The following is a 26576-nucleotide window of genomic DNA, read 5'->3' on the forward strand; positions in this document are numbered from 1 at the left end:
GAACCTGTGATGCCTTTTATTGTTGTCGATGATATGAGGGAGAGTATTTCGAAACAAGAGAGAAAATTAATTTTCTCTCTTGTTGGAAAACGTGGTATAGAGAACGCAGAAACATTTTCGAAACGGGTTCGAAATGAATATTATAGGAAATGAAACATGATGTGGAAGGGAAAAATTCAATATTTAATGCCTTGAAACATTCGTAGTGTAAAATTTATTTAAGACTTCGAACATTCATTGAAAACGAGCTGAACATTCAGTGATTAGGTTAAAAAGACTGAATCACCATACCTATTACTGATTCTTAAATTTTGCAGGCAGGAAAATGGGTTTAAGCAAAGCATTTGGGAATTGAGACTTTGGTTAGCTGACGGAAGTATCAGGAACCTTTCAAAATCTTCATATTTTCACTAATGTCGCAAAATATTTTATCACCAAATTCAAGTTTAACAAATTTTTGATAGATGTTTGATGATTTTGGTTTCAAAAGTATGTATTTAACAGATAGTTTGTTATAGTTTCTGTCTCATAAGGAAGCATTTCTTTTATAGAATTTGAACTTTTCCTAACTCCTATATTTAATTTCCTTTTTCAAGCCAGGTGCCTTTGCATTCACATTGTTCAGCTTTAAATGGAAAACGACCTAATATTGTTAGTTGGACCTGAGTTTAAATCTAGATTGATAAGCTGGGTGCATGGAAAGCTTTGTAGCTTTTCCCATGTGTCACAAAAATAGAAGCCAATTTTCTCTTAAATTTTCTACGTGAAGACATTAGATGACTAACCATTTTGTGTTTTGCTATTTTTCAGACAATCCAATTAATCCAATAGTGGCCTATGCACTTCATGAATGAAGGTAGCTTATTTATTTGTTCTGCCCATCTGCTCAAGGAGATGTATGATTTCGTAAAAGATTTTCTAAGGGAATTCGGCTCGTGGACATATTTCACATGAGGGGAATTATGAAAATGTGTATGAAGCTAGCCGTTAGCAGAGATTCGAACGAAGGTCAAACTACTGTTTCCAGGAGTTTAAACAAACGTTCAATGATCTTAATTGCCTATTAGGCTGATAAGCTTGCTTTTCCACGTTTCTGCTACAATTTGAGCTACTATATGAGTTTAATTTCAATATATAATCCGAAGTGTGGTGTTATTCATTAAATGTGGGAGATTTATTCGTACCGTGAGAATATAATGTGAAGGTTAAAGATTGTTAGAAGGTTAAAGATTGTTCCACTAATGTTCTGTGATTGGAAAATATGAGCTACGGTTTCACAAACTTTATTGACAAATGAGTAAATTAACATATAAGAATGCTAACTTATAAATTTACTTCCAGAATTATATTGCTCATATTCCAAATACTGTGTAAACAGTTTTAAAAAAATGTGAATGTAGCAGTCAGAAATCGCTTCTGAAATTTTAATGAGCCTGTGTAATTAATTAATACGATTGCAGGGTAGCATTCTTTTGCTGCCGTTTTTTTGTCGAGGTTACAGGAATAATCGACTTGATGTTTAATTACGTTTGCACGAAACTATACTCAATCAAATGAACCTGTGATGACTTTTCATGTTTTTTATAATTAATTAGTTTCAAACTTAGTTTAAGATGTTTGATTTTTAGTTATTAAGAACCTGTGAAATCTGTTTCATTCAACAATTGACTCATTTTTATCAACGAAATAAGCCGAAAGCCATTCCTGTTTCGATGCAAGTAATTCCTGTTTTGAGAAGCGTTTTTCTAGTGACATTTTCTTTTGATTCGGATTCGCTTAATTTAGAGTATTTGTTTGGCTTAATGATAATGATATTAATGATATTTAAAACTGAAATACGTCTTAAACAATTATCTTACTTCATATCATGTAAACACGTAAATGCTTTCGATAGACTCTGAATAAAAAACCATTACTCTGAAGCAATATTTATTTATTAATTGCATATTTACAACATAGTGACAAATGAAAATGTTCTGTGATTGGAAAATATAAGCTACGTTTTCACAAATTTTATTGAAAATATTAAAATTCTCTCAGCATAGAGAGGGATGAGCGATCATTTAGGACACATTTGTCCATCCTGGTATTTAATTCAGCTGTGGTAGTTTGGCTTTGTAATCGGCTGAGATAATAGAACAAATTTGTTTAGTTGGCTGTCCTTTTCAGTTTTCATTTTGACTTCCTGTGAGAGGACATTTAATGGACACATTTTTAATTGTATATGGTACTTTCTCTCTCCTTCCAGCATCCCTTTGTAGCGTAATTGTAGCACATTAAGCGCGTATTTCAGAGGTCTATGTTCGAATCCTAGCGATGGCATTTCTGATTTTTTTCATTTGCCACACATCGAAAAGTTCTAAGAAAATTTTCTACAGTGGCGACCGACCTAAAAGTTGGCGTATAATAATTCGTCACCACCAGGATTTTGCAATTAGGACTTTTAATCCTCAGTCATCCTTTAAAACGGGGAGTATATATATTTTCTCCCTTCCAGCATGACTTCGTGGTGTAACGGTAGCACACTCGGCGCGAATGCATGAGGTTCAGGTTCGAGTATTATATTTCAACGAAAATATCTAATTGCTCTCGAATCCATTTGAACGATGTTTTGAGTGACAGATGTACAGAAGGACAGAATAAATGACTCTTTTTTCCCAAAACGGATCGTAAAATGGATGCAGAAGAGAATTGTTTCGTGATGTCTGTACGTACGTACGTACGTACATATGTATGTATCTCGCATGACTCAAAAACGAGTAGACTTAGAACGTTGAAATTTTGTATATGGGACTGCTACAATATACAGTTCCTTTCTTGGCTGGAATCGGCTGGGCCCAATATATATATGATCTTAAATTCACTTAGTTCGAAAACAAATTTTTTTTAATGCTTGCGCAATAGCTGCAAAGTAAGATAATAACAAATTATTTATTAAAGAAATATTGATTATATTATCTCCTAATATAAATTTAGTAGAAGTATACAAAAAGAGTGAACCCATTTGTAGGAAGTTTAATTCCGAAAATTGTGTCTTAAAGTAACTTGAATGTAAATTATTAAAAATGTTTTACTGGGACTTGAATTAAATTATGAATAACAAAATTTCAAACTTTGAAAAAGAAATTAAATTAAAAGCAAGTAATTATTGCTATTGATCGGAAATTAGTTGACCTTTCGAGGGGAACAAACCAACTCCTGTTCAATGAACAATAATTAATAAATACGAAGGTGTTTCGTCTTTTACTCAAGTAAGAATGGTTATGCCAAACTGGCAAATGAGGTTAGGCCAAATAGTTCCGTCAAGTGATGGGATTTAGAATTAAAGTAGAGCACCAAAGAACTCATTCTGAATTAAGCATTTATATTAGGAAATAATATAATCAATATTTCTTCAGTAAATGAATTATATATATATATATATAACTACTCTGTTACATGCCTAGGTGAGTTAAGTTTTTTTTTATTCTTATATTCAAAAAAAAAAAAAAAAAAGTTAACCAGGATCTCCTTGGCGTCGGGTTTTACTCCGGAGCTAGACAAGTTTAGTTTACTTTGCCATTTTTTTCCTTTGTTGTTGTTTCAAGCGCCCCTTGAGGGTAGCACAGAGAAAATAAGCAGTGGTCTGAAACCGGAAAAAAAAGGGGACTGTCCAACCTGCACTCGATTTTGAAAGAGTACAAGTTACCACATTCCAGAAAATGCCCCACAAGAAGGGAGAATATTCAACACTCACACTAAGAACAAAACAATAAGGAAATTTTTTATTTTTCGTTATTTTAATTTAAACCTCTTTGTCTTTGACGCCGTCTAAGTCTCCCCTACAAAAACAAACAAACAAAGAACAATAACAAAACAAAACAAAATAAAAACAGTAACCCATTTCGCAAGCTTTCCACCCCCTCAGAAATAGAATGAGGATAAATTTATCAACTAATCAACATATCATAAAAAATATAAGTTCAAAAGAAAGGCAAATTTTTACTGTATACTATGTATAAATTTCTAATAGATAAATCTGTAATTTGTATTTTTAAATTGCAGTAATACTCAAAAATTACTTACGGCACATGTCTCCTAACCGCGTTAAGCTAAAATTAAAAGCCGAGTATCTCCCTTTTGAAAACAAATGAACTAACTTAAAGAAGTTAATTATTAACGCCCTAAAAGGTTAATTAGTAAACGAAAGTGTGTAACTGGATTTGGAACATGATTTTAATGAATTAAATTAATTTGACTCAGCTCAGGCCAGTCCCAATTTTAATGAATTATTCCTATTTTAACAGAGACAGTATGACTTGGATATTTATGTCCTCTTTAAATTAAGAGTCACGCCATGAAATGGGCAACGCATTTTTTTCGTCTTTATTTCTTCAAAAGAAAAAATGTTGCCTTAATACTTCTCGACCAAGTGCGAGTTCTCCGGTTATACTTCAGTACACTGAACTTTGTCTGACTTTTAAGCAGAAGAGATCATTGATTCTCAGTAGTCTCTTGTCTTCTGTTATTTCGTGTGTTTAGGATATGCACTGATTTTTAACTGCAAAATATCATTTTAGCCGAACACATAGTGTTCTTTATGTATTCGTGAGCATAATATGTGTTACAAGCATAATATGTGCATAATATGTTTCTTTCCGCTGAGAGCACTCGCTTCAACCCTAGTATTCTGTCGAATCTGACGACACTTAGTAATAAATAATGATCCTGTGCAAGAACATTGCGATCTAAACATTTCGTCCTTAATTATATGCTGTTACATTTTAGAGACACACCTTAGTTTAGTGACTTAGTTCATTTTAGTCCTCAGGTTTTATTTCACAGTATGCTAGCAGCAGTTCGCGAGACTGCAGAATTTTTGCAGCTTTTTGAAATTTACCAGTTTTGACCATTCAACCCAAATTATAAATTTTTCTGGGATGACTTGCAGCATTTCCTTCGCTATGCTAAAAGGCTGCAAAAAAAATAAGAATAAATAATGCTCACTAATTATGATTATATGTGGAAAATGCCGAATAAGCGTAAATTATTCCTGTCCTTTCACAGCGATGACTGCTCTTCATCAACGTTTGCTCTTCATCAAAGTTTGTCCAAATGCTATTTTGACATTTACGTCCAAAGGTAACTCTGTAATTTTCTAGTCATAATTCTCTATTGCTGAATTAAGTAGTGTTTTGTTTGCGTATCGCCTTTAATTTACAAAATCTGCTAATAATTTATTTCTGAGCTAATAATTTATAACAATAATACTTTTTATTAATATTAAATGGGAAATAATATTGCTAGATTCTCATCCAAACTTTCAAGTTCACTAGCAGTGAAGGCACACAATCGCTGAACACTGTTAGTTCGATCTGGTTTAAAAGTCCTCGGACTAGCTGCCTGCATGAACATTTTGTGTTTTTTTCCAATACGTAACGTAAATATAAATCAGAGTCTCTTAGAAAGTCCTCCACGAAGGCAGTTAACTCTCATATGGTTTTCTTTGAAAACATCGTGCTTTAGAGATAGCGTAGTGCAGGTCCTGCTACTGCTGTTGATTTCAGAGGTGACTGGAAGGACAAAACGGATCTGAGTCCTTTCACTTCAGGACTTTTAAGGACCTTTCAGATATTCCTGTCGTACGAAAATATTTCCAACTTGCGCCAAATGTAAAAAACCAGGAAGCCACTGTGCAACATCTACTTATTGTGTTGGCTTGGTGCGTGAAGATCTGCTGAAGAGACCTAATTTCGTGTTAAAAGCGATGAAGGCAAATGAACTCATGGACCTGATGTGATTCAGATCAAAGTGTTTAGTAAAAAGAAGAAAAATATTAATGACCGAAAAAAAGAAGTTTTAAGAAAAATTAAGGAAATTAATGAATAAAATTAATTTAATAGTACGTTTCAACCAGCCAGTGAGATTTAAAATTGCAAAATTTAATATGTACACATACATATTTCATATATATCTATTTAGCTATAATTTCGGTTGTTTAATTTTTTGAAACTTCAGTCGGTTCTTACTTTCCTTTCGCGTAAAAAATATCTTCTGGGTAATTGTCAAGCTATATACATCCTTAAACTTCATAGAACTATAAATTCACTTTAAAACTGTCATTTTATATCTCTTTCTTCTCTACCAAATGTACTAACCGGTATGAATTTGTCCTGTATTCTTTTCATTTTTCACAGCAACAGGAAGCGAGTAAGGATGATATAAAATTTTATGATCGATCATAAAAACAATGCAGATAATGTTCATGTGACGTGAAGTGGATAGTGCCCTTACTGCTGATGTCCTAGTGCGCCTTTATATCCATATATTCTGACATCAATTTTTTGTTGCACTTGCAGAAATATTTCTGGACTAAGAAAATAAGTTTGGATACAGTTGCTGAAACTTAAAGACGTTAATGGTCTTTTATGGCTTAGAAATGTGATAAATGACTGAAAAATCCTATTTAAATCTCCTTTTATAGAAAAGTACGATAATCTAGTAGAATTCGTGTAAATAAAAAAGGGGCTTCATTTTTAAAAAAATTCTGATGGATCTTTTTCCCTTTGAAAATGAAAAGCGTATTCTACAAAAGATCTCCATCATTTCAAAGAAAGAAACGGAAAACAAATTTCTGAAAAAATGTTTGGTGAATGTATAGGCTTGGTAAAAAAGATGAATCTTTCAAGCATATGCATAGATTAACTGAAATTGAAACTGAAACTTTGAATTTTTTGACTCCCCTCCCCCGAAAAAAAAAACTCGGTCATTTGTAACTTATCTATGAAGTACCTTTTTTATGTTTCGTCTGTTAAAGGTAATTATCCTCTTTAAAAATGTGCTTTGTTTCAATTGCCAGAAAACCTGGATAAATAAATACCTCTTATAAAATTTGTATTTTTACGTATTTGAAATCAATATGCAGCTATTTAAATACTGATAAATTATTCAGATTATCTTTGTTATTGTACATACATTTACCTGCAACACTAAGATATATGTAATATTTACGTAAACTATTCATAGTATGCTCCCTTTCATAAGCTCCTGAAATTTAAGAGGATATATGCGTTTAAAAATGTAATAAAATTAGTAAAAGAAAATTTTAATGCTCATAGTATACGATACCTTATGTTCGTGGCAATGAATAAGCCTTTAGTAAAGACTATCATTTTACCCTTGAAATATACAGGTGTCCCATCAAGACCGCCCAAACTCTGCACAGCCAGACTCTTTGCTTCAAATGCGCAAAAAATGCCCGATGAATTATACCTGTATACCTTAGCATTCGAGATAAATGCAAAATAAAAGTATGACGTCATATTCGGTGCAAGGGAATGATGATTATCCGTATTTGCATATATTTATATAGGAAATGTCCAGCGCATATCGTGCGCATATCCAGCGCATATATATGCGTACGCACGCCGTAGAATGACTGACTGCACACGATGCAACAACATGGTATACACCAAAGGAAACACAGCATGAAGACAAGCAGCTAAGTCACTTTCTTTAGTAGTTAGTTCTCAATAGATCAATTCCTTCAGATGGCCCCGTAGGGAAAACTCTAAAGGTGTCAGATCTGGCGATTTGCAGCCTTAGAACCGGACCCTTAAGTCCAGTTCAGGAGCCTGGAAATTGTATATTCAGTTAATCATATGTAGGAGCGCTGAAATGCACCACTGAATCCATCATGCTGCAACCACAGGGGATGTAATGGATATGACGTCATAGGTTTCTTCTGCATTCACCTCAAGAACTATAGATCGTGTGGGTACGGTTCTTTGGCATTTTTTATGAAATGGAAGTGAGAAATCTGGCTGTATAGAGTTTGGGCTGTCTGCGGTCTTAATGGGACACTTCTTTATATCCTGTCTTAGTATATTTTATCGTATTTTATCATACATATGTATATATTCTATCATACATATATATATATACCTATATATTCTATCATACATATCCTGCCATACATACCTACCTGAATATTCTATTATACATATTCTCTCATGCATAAAGAGTGCTTCTTCTAAAAGTCTGAATAACAGTTTAAATTATGTAGTACGGAATAAATTTAGACAGTTATTTGAATTGTTAGAAACCAAGTTATAGAAATAATTTAAATCAAAAATGAATCCTAATGAATTTGAATTAGATACATGGCAACTCCATGCTTCTGATTTTGTTTTGATTCAAGCTCTGCTGCCTCGTTATGCTTGCAAGTAATACGGGGCCAAAAACAAAACGCAAGCATGGATAGGACAAAGCACTCACTTGCAAAACAAAAACCACAAATTGAAAAAAGCTTATAACTGTAAATGCTTTCCAGAAGCCGTTAAATTCGCCAGTGAGCTTACTTTTTAAAGCATGAAAACTATAATAATTTTTTTCATTTGTGGTCATTTTTGTATTCGTTTTCAACTAATTAAAATTAGTCAAAATTATAGATTAGCCAAATTTAATTCAAATTCATTCAAAAGACTTAAATTAGCTTCAGCCAAGTAAATTATTTGAAATGAATTCTGTTTTACAACAAGGAGTTGAATCTCTGATCTAATTCGAAGAATAAAGGTATTACCTACTTCGCGAAAATTAGTTTTATGCCATTTCATTTTTATAAGGAGTCTAAATAATAATTTTTCTGCATACGGAAGAAATTTCAAACATGATTTTAATTTATGACAAAAAGTCGAAAACGAAAAAGCTATAGTTCTACTGTTCTTAGATGTTGTAAATGGTCTAAGGCAACGACAACGCCGATAATAGATTCAAAGACGCACTAATACACCGTTTTAAAAAAACTTTTTTTCTCTACTTGTCCTCTAATCCCAATGTTTTAAACATGCTTTAGAAGTTTGTTCATTTATTTAGTAGATAAACTCACTTTCACGGTAGTGCCATCTACTCTTCCTCTTAGGAGCAGACTTAGTAATTTCTCTCTTTTTAATCAATATTCTTTGAATTGTTTTGGATTAACTTCTTCACTTCATCATGACATTTCAACTGTACGTAAGTCATATAGTTCATTATTCTGTCATCGCGAATCGTAAATGGGCAAGATAATTTTTAAGGTAGAAAAGGTAGAAAAACTTTTCATTTGTTGGGGTTTGGATAATTTTAATTTGTTGCTCGAGTATACAGTTATATGATAACTAGAAAGCCCAGCGGTCATACGAAATGACCGCTGTTCTAGATATTATAAATTGTAATTAAATGATTTGTGCAAAGGTGTCTGCTAATTCAAACTGAATTAACCAGGGCAGGCGGCGAGGACGCCCCTTTGCTTATTGCCCCATGGGGTTTCCCCCTTCTACTTAATTAATTGCTTAAAGTAGAGTGCAATGAAGAAAACCACTGGCGGTACATTTCTTAAGAGCCACCGCTAGCTCAATGAATAAAGGTGATTTAAGTAATAAAATGTTAATTCACATGTCAAAGATCTCTTTGTACACAACATTTTAAAGCTCGCTTTGCAGAGAACCATCCATTATTTTTAATTTTACGTCCGTTCTTTCACGAACTCTTGAACAGGCAACATAAAGTTGACCGTGTCCAAATGCAGGATCAGAAGCGTTTGGCCCTGAAACTTTATTGATGGTCATAGCAAAGGCAAGTTTTATAGAAAATTGTCTACGTCTCAATTGAAGCGTCAACCCTGTGCCGTGGCAACTTCACTCCATTGGCTAGTACAGTTACGCAAGCAACCAATAAACTATCGGCGACAAACAGACACTTACGCCGTATATAATAAAGATATTTATTTATTTCATTTTATTTGTTTTTTCTTCATTGCCGGTTTTCGCCGGTTGCATATTTGCGAATATATAGATGTTAAATTTATTTATTAAATGTTAAATGCACGTGCTCTTGTATTTTTAATTTTTACGGCTTAGCTTTCTCATATTATTCGTCACGCGCTGCACTGCACGTGGATTAAAACAATTTACAGTTCCGCAAGCAACCAATAAAGTATCTGGGACAAAAAGATGTTAAATTTATTTATTAAATGTTAAATGCACGTGCTCTTGTATTTTTAATTTTTCCGGCTTAGCTTTCTCATGATATTCATCACGCGCTGCACTGCACGGGGAATAAAACAATTTACTGTTACGCAAGCAACCAATAAACTATCGGCGACAAACACTTAAGCAGCAATTTTGTTTTTATTGTATTTTCATATAGCTTTACACAAACATTTGTCTATAGCATTTGCATATAATAAAGGTTTTCCATAGCTCTCATATTATATTTGATTATGCATTTATAACCTGCGGCTGTATAAAGTTTTTTGTATTAAATTTCGATGGATTGCTACAAACGTCTGTTATGGATTAGTTAAATATCGCTTTTACTCTTCTTATCAAAAATTCAATTATTTGGATCTCGTTATTTGCCTGCGTATCATGAAATATACAATGATTGCGATAATAAAATAGTTTTTAAATCGTATTTAATTTACAATAAGCTGGTATTAGATAACCGATGCGGCAACTGAAGACTTAACATTTGCAGAAGTTTCATAGGTTAACAGAAAATTAATAACTCATTGGTGCTGTAAGAACACAAACAGCAGTATTTGCGATGCTGGATCTTTCAATTCATTTATAAAAACTCATAGAAAAATCAATTTTGTCCTTGAGATGGAACGAAATCCGAAAAACGTTTCTTTTAACATCAGTGACCTTCATCTAAACTTCCCGCAGTCACTTGGTAACTTGTGATGGCTTTTGAAACTGCAGATATAATAAAGTAAGATTAATAGATCAGAACTTTCTTTTGGCCACTCTTTATACAACTGATGTAAGAAAAGATCTCTAAGAAACTTTTTGCAATTTATGTTATGGAATAATATGTTCGGAAAAGAATAGATTCCATGTTTTATCAGATTATGGCTTTTTAAAACAATACGCACTTGATTGTAAATGAAAGATATGGCTTTTGAAAAGTATAAATGAAATAACTGACAGCAATTTACTTTCAAAATACGCAAATGTCGCGACATAATGCTTCTTTATGTAATAGAAAAATGGATGAATAAGAAAACAATAAATACGGATTCTCACTAGTAGTGCTACTATTCTATTTTTAATTTAGTATTTTGGCCATTTTTCAATATTGAAAACACCTATTAGTTTGGCAGTTTTAGAATATAAAGAGCAGTTTTAAAAATGGAAACCTGAAGTTGTTAAACAGTTTCAAAAATAGTCTTACATATAGTACTTGAATGAATGATACAATTACAGTGTCTAAAAATACTTTCTTCCTTAGAATTTTCTACCAAAAAATTTCTAAAATATATTACAAGTTCCCTTTAATTGGACGTATTTAGAAGCAGAAAGAAAAATTAAAAATAAATACTCTATAATTGTTCAAAATGATATAATGTTTGGAAACCTAAGAACTTGTAAAACACTGAGCCTATTTAGATCTAGTCGAAACACAAGCACTGTATATCAAACAACAACTGAACAGGAACTGAAAATTATTATTACATTTCACAACTGGAATTAAATTAAATTTTCAAACAGTTATGCAAGCTTAAAAATCTTCTAAAAGACCCTGTTTTAATAAAATTTGAGAACTTATACCTAAAATAAACTTTCATGCATTCCAGTACGAACTCTTTTGCAATAAAATCGACAAAACTGTTTTCGCAAAAATTAATTTTCAGTTAATAAATAATTTAATTGCATAAACCAGCGGTTCTCAACCTTTTGACCAACGCGTACCATCTAAATAAAAATTCAGAAACTTTAGTACTCCTAGTACATTTGAAATTATTATTTTTCAGTTTCTCAATAGAAATATTTAAAAAAATTGCCATTTGCACAACCTATTGGCTATTTATATTTAATTTGAACACATAATATTAGATTAAAAATTGACTGCCATTTTTACTATAAAAGTTTAAGTTATAATAATTTAATTCTAAAATTTAATGTGAAATTTCGGCGTGTTTAAGAAAGATCAATTTCCTTATGTCTGTCTGGTCTTATTTCATTTAATTTTAAACCATAAATTAGGATCCACTTTTAATTTTGTTCTGTATTTATTTTTCAAATATAACATGGAATAAAATCCTTGTTCACACAAGTAGGTTGTGAAAAAAGGCAAAGCAAATTTAAATATTTATCCTAAATGCCTTTAAATTATTTTTTCGGTTCAGCAAAAAGTTAACAATTGTGCTGTTTTTGAAATCTTCAGTTAGAGTTCGATCATAGGCAATGTCTATCAATTGTTCCTTTTCTTCACAAGAATTTTTAATTTAGTAGTTAAAAATACTTCGCGTACCACCTATTTTTCTCTTGCGTACCGCCGGTTGAGAATCCCCGGCATAGACTGTTTTACGTATTTCAATGGAAGTATGTCTGGAAGGCGTTTTATAGAATCTGTTATGATATTAATAGTGGAAGCTCAGTTCCTAATTGTCTCGAATAATTAAAAACTATATTTTGAAAATCGTATTTAAGCAGTGTTTTATGAATTTGAGGAAAATGCCTGCTTAGATGTTGTCTTTGACCAAATTATTACATCTAAAGTGTTTTACAATATGGTCTGTTTGTGATGGGCGATGCAATGGGTGAAACTGTATCTGCATAGTCCTACAGTATTCTTTTTTTGATAATAATAAATGTCCTTGGATAAAACTAGATTTAACACAGTATTCGTATTACATAAATATTTTAATAAAATGACTAAAGTCGTAGTTCTTTCTGTTTCAATCATTTTAAAAGACAGAGTTTTATATTTTTTGGAAGTTCTAATTTTCGTTGTTCCAGTTTGATGAGATACAAAGCAAATTTTACTGTTTTTCGTAGTTATAAGAATTGTATGACGATTTAAGAGTTTTTCTGCTTGATTGTTCACTGACTGTATACTACTCGTACAAATCATGTCTTCAAAAATTATACTTGTTACCAATTATATTTTGCATTCCTTTAACATTGGCTGATGCTACAGGACAATTTCATTTTCTTTGTCTCTCAGTGCTTTACTTTTATTTCTAAACACTCTGTAGCAGATTATATAATAATTTCAAAAGTTTTCGAAATTAAAATAATTATTTTTAGTTACCGTATTCTGCTTTAACTTTTGCTGTTTTGTTTAAAAATTTTTGTGTTCAAAATATCCAGCTCGATAGCATTCCTTCTCTTGGTAGATTCTCTTGTATGCGTTGTCATGTTCTAAACAGTTTTGCAGCTTTTTCTTATGTTTTATATAGTTTTATAGATGTCGGTAGGTGTTCTGATACTTTCCGTTTCACTGTTTCACTTTATTGAAAATTAGATTTATTTTAATAATGTAAATTAATTTCGTAATTCAAGTTGCTGTATGGTAAACATTTACCTCATTCTTCTTCTTTTCATTTATTTTCGTTCATTCATTTATGCCTAATATGGGATTGTCTCAGATGGGAGATAATCCCATATTAGGCATAAATGAATGACTTCAGTTCCTTCAGTGACTTCAGTGACACAGGAGAGGTGTATAAATATTGATGATGATGATGATGCCTTCCTGGTGTAAGGTAGAACGTATCCGAGAACTCCAAGTTCGAATCCTGGTGAGGGGATTGCTCATTTTTCACGATTCCTGCTTCAAAAACTCTAATGTCTCTACAGTGGCGCTGAAACTAAAAAAGGTGATAGACAATAATTTGTCCCCACCAGGATTTGGCAATTGGATTCCCTAATCTGCAGTCGCCGTCTAAAAGGGGAAAGGTCTCCATCCTTTGTGCATTAGTTCGAGTCCCGGCGAGGGCATTGTTCATTTTTCACATATCCAGTATCAAAAAACCTAATTACGCTACAAGGGCAGTGTTTATTTGTAGCAGGGTTTCTTAAACTGTGGGTCGCGATCCCCAAGGTAGTCGCCAAAACTTTTAGCAGTTTGGATATTTCTTTTTAACTGATTATAAAAATTTTACAATTACCAAATATTTTTACACAATGTATCTGAAAATAGATAAAAATAAGACAATACAGACAAGGAAGAATACGATAACGTTTCGACGCATTCTTTTTACAATATAAACATTCATTTTCTTTGCTTTGCACTTGACGCTGTCATTTCGTCTGTTACTTATTTAAAAGTTTCACATTGTTCTATGTCGTAAAATTAGAAATTAAGGTGTATCAGCAACCCCTATACTGACAATGTTAAATGGCCATTTTCGATGTATCTTTTCTCAAAATCTGCTGAAGATACACGCTTGAAATTTTGTTGTGTAATTAAAGTGTACCTATCTGATTATATTGAAATGAACTTTTGGAACATTTTGAATTTTTAAGTAATTTATAGAATATTTTGCTAGGCATAGTAAAATTCAGCACTTTTCTCACACAAAAAATTAAAAAAATGTTTTTTCTTAATTTATCACAAAAACCTCATTTCAGTAAATATTAGGAAACCTAATAAATAAGCCATAAAAATTTTAGCTACCTGTGAGCAGTAAGTCCTGAGAAAAGGTGCATCGAGTATAAAAAAATCACGTTTGGAGAAAAACGGGTTTTTATGTAAAAATCCTCATTTATCAAAGCATTCGATGACAAATTAAAACTAGATTTTTTACAGTTTTAATTTTCATAGAGATTAAAGAATGGTATTTTTAGAAAGATAAAAGTGTAGTGAATTTGAAAATGCAAATATGCGAAATCACCATTTTTTGAAGAGTTTTGGATTGAAACATCCCTTAAGTTAATGACTTAAAACTGCAATAGTATTTTACAGTACAAGTGGAAAAAATGGCAGTTTCACATACGCGTGCGTCTGATTTGCGCAATAGTTATGGATCCCCACAAAATTTTTGTAATTATTATGGGGTCTTGGGGGGGTCGCGAAAAACTCTCAGTGATAAAAAGGGTGACGACTGAAAAAAGTTTAAGAAACGCTGATTTAAAGTAAGTAAACTTACTTAAAAATATAATGTAGACTGAAATAAAATAAATTTACTGTCTTATAGTTATTTTTCCTTATTAAATTCATAAATGTAACAGTCAAAACATGCATCACTTTAAATTCATTTATCTGAAATCCAAAAATTTTATAGCCTAGTATTCAAAAGTTGTCATACCTGTTTCCTTTCACTGCATTAAATGTAAGAAAAATAAGTAAGTGTAATAAAAGAATATTACAATTGTATTTTATAACATTGTTTTTAGTTGATTTTGCAACTACGTCTGGCTTGTGAAATTGAAGTAATCGCATAATGTTTAGTGCTATATATTTGTCTATATATCTGTACAATTTAGGCTCAGTTATTTTCTGTACAACGATTTAAATAACGATACAAATCTCAAAAAGGAGAAGCGTGGGGATTAGAATGGCAAATAGATTACGTATTTCTACAGGTTACTTATGCATTTAAAAGTATCGTAAATAACCTTTATATGAAGGAAGACAATAGTAAACTGGCAACATGCCAGGGAACAAGAAATACAAATCACTAGAAAATATTTCACATTAAAATAAACTCGCATGTTTCTACAGGTTACTCATGTATTTAGAGGTACTGTGAATAACATAACAGAAGAAAATCAGCGTAAACTGGCAACAATGCCAGGGAGTGCGAAATATGAAGTACTAGAAAAATGGTAAATCAATGAATCAAAGGATATTCACCATCTTAAATTTAACAAACTCTTAGCAAGCGTACTGAAATCTGTATTATTTTTAAACCTCTGTTTCTAACTTCCAGTCTCCCTTTCTAATATTTTTCTAAATTTCCCCATAAAATGTTTGGAAGCCTTTTGAATTACCAAAAGTAGTTCAAGTTATTCACATTTTTTCATTGAAATTATAAGTTTCCTGAACGTGATATTTCCACTGACTATTCTAAATTGTAAGGACAGCGAATAGAGATATTATAAAAAGGAGAGTCAGACATTGATATGACATATATTCATAGAAAACGTGTTACATTTTTTATAAAGAACTGTAAAAGTTTGCAGCGTATGAATAGTGCATGCGAGCAATCTATTATATCATGGATTTAGAAAGCTACGTCTTAGATTCATGTTCATACTTGAAACAGGAATTGTTAGAAGGCGGCGATCAGTTCCCATTACAAAAAAGAGAATCCCACTCAGAGTTCTGACTTTAAAACAGCTCTTTATTAATGGGAGGACTACTTTGAAGTCTTGAAATCAGAAATCTGTAACACTCCACTTGAACGAAAGATATTTTACCTGAAATAGAAGTACGCATTCACTCAAAAATCACATTCAACTTTAAGATCGAGGGATAAATCATTCATATTCAAAGTAGCAAGCATTTCAGGTAGAAATTATGACATGTGCACCGGGTTCATGTCACAAAGGTACGTGCCTTCTTCACTGAGAGGATCTAAATTTCTGCATAAATTGAAGCTTAGAATTGGCATAGTAAGTCAACATTCAGGACAAAAATGTTAAATGAGGAGGAAGATCCTAATCTTTGATACCAGGCCTGAAGCATTTAGTATTTTTGCAATATAAACATCATTCATCGTAAGCTTCTGCGAGTTTATCAGAGGGCACAAGGATTAATCAAGTCGCAATTAATTTAAATTAGAATAGCCTATATTCTACGCATTCTAAACTTAAGAGGAGGTATTTGTCGTCTTAAAAACCATTCGGTAGTCTTTTAATTAGTTATTTATTATTAATTAATTAAAAAATTTGTTCTACTTTGTGATTATTGATTGGATAATATCAGATTAAAATGATACTTAATGCGATTAGTAATAACGCCATTAAATCAACTGCAATGAAAATTATTATTATGGATATTATCTTTGGTTAACTAAACATTAAAAACCGAATAACGTCAGAGACAATTTATACTATGAAATCACGAATAACAGGACAAAGTGGAAAAACCTGAATTTTTGTTTTAAAGAAATTTTATGTACATGAGGAATGACTGTATGTAACTATAAATATAAAATGTAAAATACGATGAGCTACAGAAAAGTTTAAAAAAAAAAATCTGAAAGATTTCAGATTTTAAATTACGTCCAAAGAGGTGTTTTTTTAACGTTTGTGTGTTACCTTTATTTATTAAATATCACGTTCTTTGCACTTAAACCATAAAATTCAGTTCAACAGCAATGCCACAAAATAATTTTAAAATAAGCATATCTTTAGAATTTCCGATGCACAGTTCCGCGCGCTGGAGATAAAAAGGTTTTTTTCCCGTAAGAGTGTTGCCATTGCTCGCTTTTAAACGTTGAGTTTTAATCAAGAATTCGTTGAAGTTTTACAAAATATGAAATCGACAATAAAATAAATTCCCAATTTCAAATTTAGGCTTTCGGATGCCCATATTCGCAGTAGAATTACGTCATTCAAAATTCAATGACTCTAGGTACCGTTGTTTTATCACAATGCGATAAACATACTTACATTTATGCAGCTTCTTCATTATTTAATTTCTTCAAATATAATACAGAGCGATAATATTTGGTGGCAACGATTTCAAAAGTGTTACGCCGTTTATAGAGTTCCGATGCAAAATCTCGAAACGAAAACAATAGTCCTTCAGAGACCAAGCCACTTTGGACTAATGACAACAATAAGTAACTTCTAAAAAAGTTAAAATATTACAAAGACGTTGCTTAACCAGAAAAAGGGGACTAATTTATGTTTATGGTTTTATACCATCCAAGTTTCTCACATTAATATTCTATGAAATGGGCGGGGAGAGAGAAAGTATTCCAAAGATATATATCTTTCTGTATTTCTAAACGTTTCGTTTTTCTTTTGGAGACGCCTTTAAAATTTTTATTACACTTTGTTTCTGGATCACTAATTACATTAAGGCGAAAGTATAGAATCTTGAAGCGAAAGTGGTTATTGAAAAACAGAACAGATAAAATGCTTTAAGCAAAACCAGTTGCAATATAAATATTGGCATTTATTCTTAATGTATAAATCTAATGCACAAATATTTACTGTGCTTTACGGTCTGCTAACACTGAAAATAAAGAATACACCCGAGAGATATACGAAGAAAATACCGGATGAAAAAAGAATCATTTTAATAAATGTATTTAACAAATATTTAACTTACTTTGGAAACATACATTTTGTCTGTTGCATTATTGTTTAAAAGTATTTCGATTCATCAAGCTTATAAGGAAATGAAAAATGTCACAGAATGTTTATTTCTTCCAATAACTTTCTAAACACAATGCAGATCCTTTCTCTGCATTAAAACATACATATATTGTGGTTTAGCAGTTCATAAAACAGCTAAGAAAAATGAATATAAATCTTTTCTGAAAATTTTTCTGCTCTTGCGAGTAATTTAAAATAATAGTGTCATAATTAGAAATTTCTGAAAAGTTATTATGTACTTGAGAAAATCTCAGAATATGAAATACATGTTAGTAGAGTTTTAGGTACATTTTGTGTGGTAATTAGCAGTTCCTACATGTAATTGGACAAAGTTATATAGGACATTTCAAATTAATAATAAAGAAAAACATTTCTTGATAATGCAAGAGCAGTTTCTATCAAATGAATCAATTGTCTATAACTAGCAAGATTTTTAGGACTATCAACATCCATAGCAACCATAATCTTTATTTAACAAAAATCATTTTTTAGACAGATCTCGCAGGTTATAACAAATTTTAATTCAGTTTGAAAAATTAAGAAGTCTTTTATGTTAAAGAAATATTAATATAAGTCAAGAAATTAGATGGAAATTAAATTTTGAAAAGTTTTATTGCTTCTGTAATTGCATGATTCTAATGAATTTCCCTAATTAAATTTCAAAAGAAATGAATTAATGTAATTAAAGTTAATTCATAGTAACTTTTTCCCCTTTAAATTTTTCTTCGTTACTTACTAAAGTCTGTGATGAATGTTTGCATAATCCATTCATAAAATAGCATTTAAATTTTGTTTCTTGGTAGAACAATTAAATTTCTAAATTAATTGATAAATATTTAATATTCATCGCCTATTCTTATACGAAAGCGGGAAATGTTGATATCTTCATTTGCGCGTAAGGTATTTGAAGTATATTAAGCAATTTATGTTATTATTTCCTTGTTGTTCAATTCCTTTTCTGAAACTGGACACATTTATTTTTCACGCTTCAGATAACAGAAGTTTGAGAATGATAAATGACTTTGGGCATGTCTTAAAAATTGTACGTTACGTCGTGTGACAGATATCGTTACATCCTGGCCATACAACTCCCTAATCAGGCGATGTATTCTAAAAGCATTCATGAGCTCATTTTGTACATTTGATTCTCAAATTTTTATCTTTAGTGAGGAATTTTAAAATTTTCTAAGCCATTTTTTGAAAAGACGCTTAGGTTATTAATTATTTACCATGAGTTATTCCATCTAATCATTTTCTTTATTCCATACAGTTGCTGCCGTTGTCTTCTCCATGTATTTCATGGAAAATGGTTGCCAGAGCCTCAAGGAGGTTGGATTTCTAATTTTGAGAGAGAGCGTCACGCGAGATAGTCCACCGCTCTCACCAACCACCAAAACATACAAAGGTACATTCGGCTGGCCATATATTTAGTGCGCGCCCATGTAGCGAAGACACTATACATTTACGACCTTCGGTATTCGAACCCGAGCCCTTCGGTACCACAGATGGCTTTCCTAACCACTATACCGTCTGGATGGCTATTTCATAGATACAAAGTGTTGTCAAATTTCATCGGAATCATTTCTGAAGTTTTCAAAAATATTTTTTTTATAAATGGATCGTTATTAAATACATTTAAGAAGTAAGCAATAATTATTTTAATTTTGTTTGTTTATTCATTACTTAATATCATAATGTATTTCTACATTATCGTATTAGGTTGGTTATTTCATGAATTATGAGAAAGCATTTATTGCTATCAGTCTAAATTTGAGTACAAGACTTCTGGGAAGAAAAAACTGCTTTATTTAATATTTCAGTATAGAAAACCAAATATTTTGCACGTTCATTGTCAGAAGGAACCGATAACAAATGTTAGAGTTCTGCGACTTTAACTACTCAGCCACTACGCAACTGTTATTTTTTCTGTTGCAATGGAAGACTGTGGTTTCCTTTATATATTTTACACGATTCACACTTCATACGGTTGTTCCTATTAAGATGAGTTTTCGGGTATTTCAAATTAACAAATTATTGATTTCGTTAGTAGTGTAATGAAAATTTAATGTTATTTAGTTAAGTTTAAATATTGAAAGACTGTAGCTCTAAATTCAAATTCTTGTGGTAAGCTATGTAAACACTAATAACCTAGTTTAGTCCCATTCAGTATCATAACGGTTATCGGAAAGATCAGTATCACAACAACGACACTTACCATCGTTGTGATGATACTGGCCACTCTTCAGTAATTTAGCGATAACCTGTGAAATAACTATAATTTAACGTTATTTACCACTACGCATGTTTTTACAAACTCAAGAAAAATTTCAGCACAGCAGAATAACAGCTAGTTTAAAAAAGGCAGTTAAGATATTAAAGTTCAATTTGGAAATCAAATAAAATATCTATAAATTACTTTACTTAGAAATATTACATCTAGGAATTATTTTAACTTCTTCAAATAAAATTCAAGTACTACTTTACCAGTTTCAATGAGCTCGGGATTAATTAGAACACCACCATGGACATTTCAATGATGAGAAAATAGCTGATGTCAAGAGTAATTCTCATGAATCATGCGTTTCAATTAGGACTCAAGTCTACTTAAATGTCTTACTCACATAACTGTTTTTGTTGCGACTAATCTCGCTTCTCTGTTATCAGAGCAAGCCCACCGAGCTCATCATGGCAAGAAGGAAATATTGTGCCTTTCATTTGTAAGAGCATTGTGAACTATACAAGTGACAGTATGCCTTCGTGGAGGACCTACTAAGAGACACTGGCTCGTATCCACGATACAACTGGGGAAAACCCCAGGGAAACCCTAATGCAGCCAGCCCAGTGGCGGGATTCGAACCTCAAACCGAATTACCAGTGTTAAGCGACTTTACCGCCCAGCCGCTGGTGGGCACATATTTCATGAGTGATTGTTACTCGGGAACATATAGAAGAGAGCGAAAATTCTGAAAGTTCCGAATCCTACGCATTCATGGTTATTAACTGCTATAATACTGTGTTTGGATGTAAATATGCTCTTTTAAATAAATAAATCTATTAAAGACTTACTTCGAAAAGTGATGCCAGCGTAGGAAAAATTAAAAAGAAAATGAGCCAGTTAAGCATAATTAAAGCTGTTCTACGCTTATGTATTGAATGTGCTTAAGTTTTGGAACACGAGTGTTCCTGAAATCTTTAAATAGAAAAGATATGAAACTGAATAATTTTCATTTTAGTTTAGCATAGCAATATAATATTCTAAGCGAAAAACGTAAGATTTAATATTGTCTTAAATAGAAAACAAATCATATTTTCTCCATAACTGAAAAAAAAAAAAAAAAAGTGGTCTGAATGGCATATATTATACAGTTCATTCGCCGAAAGTATTGTTGCTTTCTACGGGCTCGTGGATTTGGAGTGATTGTTGACAACACTTGATGAAGAATCAAAACGCAATTTATTAGCCAGTATTGCTCAGGAAAGTTCCAAAAATACGTTTAAAGTCGTCGAAAAGCTACGACAAACACGCTGCAACTATCGGCAATACAGCCTTCAGGCTATCAGGCTGTAATGGTGAAGACAGCTTCACGGCAAAGAGCTAACGTACAGCTGCCTGTGAATCGTTCTCAAGCTAATCTCCGAATTCAAGTCACTAATACTACGCTACCCAAGATACTCTTCACGATAAACTGCCAGTCTGCTTACATGCAGGGTATTTATAGCTTTTCACCTGCCTTCGAGAACATTCTCGGGAAAACCGGTAAAAACTCGTTCTAGGGTGTTCTCGCTCCGTCTATGGCATATCACCTATTTTGTCGCCAATCGTAGCCAAATGGGCGACTTTGCGACAAATCTGGGAACTCTAAACCAGCTTTGCGGGGAAGATATCTTATCGCAGCAATAATATTTTTTGAATGCCAAAGATATAAAATAATTACATTCATCGTTATCATCAATTTATATTACTGCTGTATAATTAATAATTCTCATAATAACTATTCATTTCGATTATCGTGCTTATGACATTATGGATAACTAAATGTTGTAAGGATCTTAAGTTTTACTAACGTTTATTTTCATTTTAAATCTTTACTATCACTTCTTATTTTCTACTTCCGGCCAGAATTAAAAGCTTTAACTTATTTATGCAAATTTGTCTGGCGAACGCCAAGTACTTAAGTTGTGGCTTTTTGCCAAGCGAGAGAGAGGAAGGAGTTAGTCGAAGCAGGCCGCTTACCTTAGCAGTTTTACTCAGTTGCTGGTTGCCTTCCAGGCCAGAGGTTTAATCCTCGTGATAATTTTTAAACGTATTGTAGTGTTAACAGTTCTCTGTACTACATACGGCTTTCTGTTAATATAAGGCCAATCTTCCACGTAGGCCCTGGTTTATTATTCAAAAGTTAAGTTAGAGTTTAGTTAAATATTTTTATATTCTTACGTTCAGACCACAAGTAGTTGGTCTCTGTATTCCAAAGTACGGAAATTATTGTAAAGAGTGAAAAATAAAGGGTTTCGTATACCCTTCCTGTGTATCTTGTCTACTTCCCACATTTATTGAACATAGCTTTAGTAAGCTCCCTGTTCCGAGTCAGGTCCTTGCATGTTCCCAAAGAAAGTAAGGCGGAACATTGAACCTGATAATGTTTCCCTTTTAAAATTCCTATCATTTTGTAAGAATTCATTTTATGAAATAATTTGAAATAAACATGCTTTCAGAGAAAGCTGTCTAAATTCCCAAAGTGTTTGAATTGCAAAGCCTGTGTCATTTGAAATTTTCTTTTCGGTGGCACTTCTAATGAATAGATATGTGACGGATTTAATCAAAATTTCGTATTGTTATGGCGGAAGTTTGAAATGCTTTGAAGAGAAATAGCGAACACGTATTTTGAAGGATAACAAGCACAGACGAATATCTCATTATTTTTTGAAGGAAACGAAATTCTTTTTATCTATTGTAATAGAATAGCATAATTGCATTGCATATTTTCACATATCTCCTTTCCATTAAATATTATGTTTCATTGTCTTCCTTCTTTTATTGAATATTGCTTTATATTTTTACTTTAATTGATCTTAGTAGAGTTTTTTAAGCGAATTTAAAATGAAAAATATATAAATATGAAATTTAAATAATAAATAGGCGTTTGTCAACTCTTCGTATTTCTCTCGTATCTCGTTTGAAAAATAATGAGTGTATAATTACAATAGTTTTTACAATTGAGACTAAAGATTTTATTTTCTTTAATATACATTCTAGACAAATGTTTTTCCTTTCCCATACTTGAAAACCAGCTCTTTTAAAATTCGATGATTTTAGTTTAGTTAGATGAAGTTAGCCGTATAAGAATAGTAAGCAAATCTTACCAATGGTATGAGCACTTTTATCCTAAGCCGCCCTTACATTTCTCTTAGCCCAAATGGATGGTAGCCCAAAGGGGCTGTTAATTTCGAAATAGCATTTTGGGTTGTTTCACTTTTCAAATTGTCGCTACCAAACATTATTCGAACGGAGAAATAAAATAATGAAGAATCTGCATGAATGTATGGATCATTCAAGCATTGCGAAAAAATGATTGTACCTACAGCCGTCAAATTTTGAATAACGTAATCCTACATCCGAATAAGGGCATCTGGACGCCCGTATTTCGAATCTGTTTTATTATCTATTTCATATTTGTAAAACTTTAACGAATTTTTAATTAATAAACTCAACAATTTCAAAGCGAGCAATGGCAACACTGGACGGAAAATAACATTTTTATCAGCAGCGCGCGAGACTGCCTAACAGAAATTCTAAAGATATGCTGTTTTTAAATATTTTACGAAATTGTTGTTGAATTTAGTTTTACGTGGTTAAAGTGCGAAAACGTTAAAAAACGCCCCCTTGGGAGTAATGTAAAATATGAACGATTTCATATTTTATTTATTTATTTTTATTTTGAAGATTCCGACATCTTTATGACTAGATCATGTGAGTCATCGGTGCCATATAACATACTTCAGTAGTAGCACTAACAGTTTTGCTTAACAATAAAACGAGGAAATAACATTTTAGAACATTGGCCATTAAAATAAATTTTACTTCAGAAAGATAATAGGAAAACTCAGAACAGCCCCAGCTGAAGAATGTATGGCTATGCTAGGGATTGTAATGATGAATTCGTAATTTACGATGTTACACCGATTTGCTTTACTATTCTCCGTGTGTTGTTAAAACAGTTATCCCTTTCTCCATTAGAATACCACCCATATTATTAATGCTACACAAATCTAATATATACGTAATTGATTTTAGCTGAGTTCACTAACGCAAGCATTTATTAGAAATATTTTTCAAATGTAACAAATTCATTCTCTACAAAGATTTCTATGTAATATTCTGAAAAAAGCTTCATACAAACCAAAGATAGTTTAAATTAAATGTCCATTTAAATGTGCATTAAGTAATGGAGAATTTTCTATTAAATAATATGACATAATATAATAATAATAATAATATTAAATAATAATAATAATATTAAATAATATTAATAATAATATTAAATAATATTAATAATAATATTAAATAATATTAATAATACTAAATAATAATAATAATAAATAATATTAAATAATATTTTTTTAAACTTTAATAATGTAAATGTCAGTCATATTTAAGTTTCATGGAAAGTAGTTGACCGATGTAAAACTGTTCATACATTTTTCATAGTAACATATTGATGCGGATATCTAAAAATATGAAATGCGCGTAACAAAAAGCTTAGGAAACTATTATGATGAGGTGCTAATAAGAAACTAATTACCGAACAATTATGAAATTTGAAGAAAATATTAACAATCGAAAGAGAGAAGCAAATGCAAATAACATACGTTAATATAGAATCGCTGGAAAAACAAATGCAAACATTAGCGAATTGTGTTTTGCTGATATGGATGTGATTGTTACTAATGCATTAATTAAAGTAAGTTTGCTTCAAAATACATTTAGATTATCAGATTACCAAGCTTTAAAACGAAGTAAAAGATATTCCTCCCAAACGCCCTTCCTGATGCTACGAACAGATTATTAGTTCACTAATCTGAAAATCTGGGTTCAATAATCTTGATGAGAACATACTGAACATACAAGAAATCCTGCTTTAAAAGCTCTCGAAAATATCTGTGAAGTTTAAAGAATGAAAATGAAAAATGTCAGAAATGTATACCAAGATAGACGCATTCGAATGAAGAAAAAGGGAGTCTGAAAAATTTAATAAAATATCTAAGGAAATAATATTGTTTTCTCGACTTGCGTGCTCCGCAATGCACACTTGTTTAATGCAACTACGAAAACAAATATATGAAAGGGAGAAAAACGGAAATTTAATTTCCTTAAAGATCATTGATTTTGTTAAAAAGGAATGTTAAAAGTTATAAAGTTATTTTTGCATTCTCGGTTAATTTTGTTTCTTCCCGAAGCTAAGAACCGATGCAGATGCGAGAGAACATTTGAATATCTTTAATTATATTCCTCGGAAATTAGCTACTACTTATTTTTATTAAAACCATTGCAATGCATACAAACAGAGATTTTAGCAGCTCTTGAACGCTGTCACACCAGAGTCAGTTGCTATTTGAAAAGATTAAGTCTTGTAAAGTCATTTGGTTTATCGATACAGAAGACAAGAAAATGTAATGCACTGGCCAGAATTAGAGCTCTGGACCTCCCGATTGCGAGCTGGACGTGCTTCCAGTACACAACAAACGCATGCGGAAAGGAGGAGTTTTATGTTTAGTTTATTTGATTATGGTAAAGCGCACGAGGACTATCTGTCTGAGGTGAGGGATAGCTTCGGGGAGGACTGTCTAAAGGAAACAGGCTCGTATATGTTACACATGGGGAAAACGAAGAAAACTCCCATCCAGCGAGTCTTTTGGAAAAGATTCGAACCCAGGGAACGACCTCTCAGTGTTCAGCGACTTTATCGCTCGGCCGGCTAAATACCTTATAATCCTTTGAAACAATATTATCGGATCATTTTGTAGAGGCAAATTATTATATACATGTACGATAAATAAATGAAATAAAAACTTTAAAGATTCTAAAATTCGATAACAGAAATTTACAGAAAGTAAATTAGTATACGTCAAATTAATATACTTTGTAGAGATATTCGTTTTTTTTTTTCCGAAGCAGGAGACATGAAAATGAGCAACGCCTTCGCCGGGACTCGAACCACGGACCTCTCGAATTCCTGTCAAGTGTGCTCACCACTACACCACGAAGGCATGCTAAGAAGGCGAGAGAAATAACTTTTCTTTTCTAAATATATCTTGATTTCTGACAAAAACATATTTAACGTTTAACGAAAGTAAACAGAAAAATGCAGGAACTCTTATAAAGTCTTATTGATATCCCCGTAAGTTTTATTTAAATAGCCATTTATTTTTATGGTAATACTTTTTTGTACATCCTATTTAAGCCCGCCGTGACAATAATGCAAACTAGGGGGAATTTAA

At 31.9% G+C, this 26576-nt stretch overlaps 1 protein-coding gene and 1 non-coding gene across 2 annotated transcripts in view; one reads left to right on the top strand and one right to left on the bottom strand.

The window, feature by feature from the left end:
• The window catches only part of LOC118181916 (metabotropic glutamate receptor 1-like), a 574264-nt gene that overhangs the window by 107989 nt on the left and 439699 nt on the right, over positions 1-26576 (top strand). The gene's annotated exons all lie outside the window — the stretch shown is intronic.
• TRNAS-GGA (transfer RNA serine (anticodon GGA)) lies at positions 26273-26345 on the bottom strand. The gene has a single exon. It is a non-coding gene; the product is annotated as a tRNA-Ser (tRNA).

The sequence above is a fragment of the Stegodyphus dumicola genome, chromosome 1 (genome assembly GCF_044657685.1).
Source record: "Stegodyphus dumicola isolate Sdum_Otavi_A_Nest chromosome 1, ASM4465768v1".
Lineage (NCBI taxonomy): Eukaryota > Metazoa > Arthropoda > Arachnida > Araneae > Eresidae > Stegodyphus > Stegodyphus dumicola.